Consider the following 3,746-nt stretch of genomic DNA (forward strand, 5'->3'; position numbering starts at 1 on the left):
ACTGATCTGCTATCGTTAGCTAGTTAAGCTAGTAGCTGGCTACTATTTAACTTAAGCAAACGCAAGATTCACATTTCAAGATAAGTCTAAACATAATTATTTGTGCAGCTTAATTTGACTCTTAGCTAGCTGACTAACTAGCTAGCATACACATGCAGTCTACCTACTGTAGCTAGCCATATTAGTGTACTTGTAGCTAGCAAGCTAACGAAGAGAGAAAGAGGCGAAGCGAGATGTTTCACTCTCCAAAATCTGTCCACAATAAGGCCAGATGTATGGGCAAAATGTGAAGACCTATAGGTGCGTTCGTAAATTCACTCTGGCTATCTACTCCGATTTCAGGAGCAGAATAACTATGACTGATGAATTTACGAACGCTCAACACCCGTTGAATATGGCCAGTTTCAATAAACGTCGGCAAAAAAAGTGTAATTAAATTGTTTCCAGCAGCACAGTTACAGTCAACAACGGAAAACAGCCTAACCAGCTCTGCTAGGGGCGAGTAAAATGATCAGAGTGAGGTGGTCTCTCTCATTTATATCTGGAAGTAGCTAGCAAGCTAGCCAACATTAGCCAGTTAGCTCGGGTGCTTGACTGCCGTTGTGAGGTCAGAAAGCTCGGATCAACCCTACTCCTCGGCCAGAGCGTACAGTGTCGCTCTGAATTTACGAACGGACAATCTGACAATACACTGAATTTACGAACGCCCAGAACTTGCTCTCTGGCACGCCAGATTGAATTTACGAACACACCCCTAAACCACAGCTAGAACCATGAAGCATCCGCTTTGGCTTTACCACTCACTACCATATATGGTAGTGAAAGGCAGCCCAGTGGAAGAAGATGGATTTTGCCCGACATTCAGCAGATTTTCTCATCGATTAAACTTTTGATATCAATACAGTTTTCTGTTACTAAAACTATAATATGTTATGAACAGAGTGGACAAAATGTTGTATACTTTACTATTTGCCAAAGTTTTTAAAAATCGCGTTGTTTAGAAGGCGTGCAAAGGCAAATTGAGTCATTGCACACTCCTACTTCACATAGTAGGCGTTCTCCAACGGAAATATACAGATGCGTGCTAGAACGGGCCAATAGGATCTCGCTACCTCGTGCTTGGCTCTGCCCACCTCCTTGCTTATTGTGCCCACTATGACTAATTTGTTCCCATTGGAAACGACAGGCTGTGGTCTGTCTTGGTTTAGTATAAAACATATTTGCCTAAACCAAAATTGTGTATAACTAACCCAAGCTTGTCGCCTGCCTTCCGCTTTGGGATGACTCCCATTTTTAGGGAGGAGACATGAGCATCTCCCCATTATATAAGTATCTCTGGCTAACGTTAGCGATCTTGTGCATACCACGCTTAAGGCTAGATTAGAACCAAAAAGGGTTATACTAAGGGGACAGCTGAAGAACACTTTTGGAACCCCTTTTTTATAAGAGTGTATCTAGATGTTGTTCTAATGCAATGTCCGTGTTACAGCCACAACATGATGATCATGTAGTCAAGCATCTGAAGACTAGCGAGGAGGAGAAAAGCCTGCTTTGGATGAGCAAGGAAGAACAATAACAACTAGCTATATCAGATAAACATGTTCAGGAAAAGCAGGGAGAGAGCAAGCTAGTAGTAGTAACATGATTATTTGAAACCTCACATGCACATGTATCTGTGTTATATTTAAGCAATAAGGCACCTCAGGGGTTTGTGGTATATGGACAATATACCACGGCTGAGGGCTGTATCCACGCACGACCAACCCCCAAGGTTACCAACGTAATTGCAACAGTAAACAAGTAATATTGACTCATACCAGTGGTATACGGTCTGATATACCATGGCTTGCTATCTTGTTATCTGTCTCATGTACCAATCATCAACATGAACAAGACTGAATTCTGTTGAATTGTCAACTGGTCTAAATTCTTGTTAGGAAGATGTTGCTGTTCAGAATGACATGTTTATGACTGTTGATGTTCACAGGAATCTCCAAATGCTATGTTGAATGAGCACCATGGATGAAGGAGGGGTAGGAAAACAGACAGCTTCTTTCTACCACATCTTCTCCAAGTCATACAGTGTTTGCTTCATGAACAATTGTTACATCTGAAATAAATACAGAATTATTTTAGTTCATTCTGTTTCTAATGCTGGATGTGAGTAATTTAGCAGGTCTATAGTATGTATTGTTTTGTAACGTTTATTTAATATCTATTCAGTCAACTCACTTATTTTATGTTTGCTAAAATAATGTATGTTTTGTACTGTTACTTTTTACATGCTGAAACAGTCTCATTAGTTTTGAGCTAGGCTATGATCGGGGAAATGTCTACTGTAAATGTTTATTTCCCTTAATGAGAAATCAGAACTTGGACAATGTCAGGGAATAAGTAGGATAAATGTACATCCTATCGATGACAAAATAAACTGTGCAGAGGTAGCTTTAAAATATAACATTAGATATGTGCATGTTATGTACTGGACAGACGGCTAGCCAGAGCAGTGACGTCTCAGTTTGCACCACATTTTCACATGGATGTAAATACAAAATGCAACATGTAAAGTGTTGGTCCCATGAGCTGAAATAAAAGATCCCAGACATTTTCCATAGGCAGAAGAAGCTTATTTATCTCAAATGTTGTGCACCCTGGTCCTTCCGCCGCTGCCTCCGTAACAGTTTATAAATTATTTTTTAGAAAACATTTTAATTCAGCCTTTGTGGTTAGGAATGTATAGTGACTATTATTGCTTTAATTTTTCAAACAAATGGGGTTTTGGAAAAGTAGGTACTTTTCGCAAAACAATCCCATCTGGTGGATGGAAAGAGTTTCTGAATTATGAAGCCTTTATGTTTTTTTTTAAATACATAAATGCTTTTTTTTTTAAATCACAAAATGTGACGTTAGCTACTAAATAAGTTGTTTTCGGCAATTATCCAAAAACAACTACAAAAACGTCATTCCTTACCCAATAGGCTGAGCAGGTGTATGAACGCATGTAAAATACCCATAACAAGCGTTCTAATCACCTGTAAATGCACACTGAACAGGTGTAATGAGCGAGTGTAAAAATGTCCATAACAGGTGTTCAAATCGCCTGTAAACACACACTGGACTGGTGAAAAAAATGACGAGTACAAAAAATGACATTTGACGCTTGAAAAAAACAAGTGAAAAATGATAATTACAAGTGTTAAGGTGTGTTCCGGGTACGACTATTTGAAACTCTTGGTCTTCCATAAAGAAGAACTGTCCACATTACTTTTCCTCAGCCAACAAGTTCAGTAAAAAACAGCAAAAGCACTAGCCTATGTCAATCTACTATCCCCATAGTACAAAAGTTGACCAATTATATTGGTCAGCTTGTCCTTATGTGCGAGAAATAAATACTCCAAACATACTCTGAGCCACCGAGGTAAAAACAGTTTCAGGCTGGATATTGATGGATATTCATGCTTTCAAACCTCAATAGCTTTCAAACCACAGACTCCAAATAAGTGTCATGTTGGAAAAATTGCGCACAGCATTGCACAGGTCTTATTTTCACGATTTGGACATTAATTCACTTTGCAAAGCTAATAAACATGTGGAAATGTGAGCAGCCTTTTGTATTCCTAGTTGAATGAGTTAGGGAGCATAAACAAAGTACAAACTTTTTTTACATTCAAATTTCAATAGCTCCTTGGTCATATGACCTACTGACCTCAAACAAGGTTCAGAATGTCCAGTGACTACCCTTCTAT

This window comes from Salmo trutta, chromosome 1 (genome assembly GCF_901001165.1).
Source record: "Salmo trutta chromosome 1, fSalTru1.1, whole genome shotgun sequence".
Taxonomy (NCBI): domain Eukaryota; kingdom Metazoa; phylum Chordata; class Actinopteri; order Salmoniformes; family Salmonidae; genus Salmo; species Salmo trutta.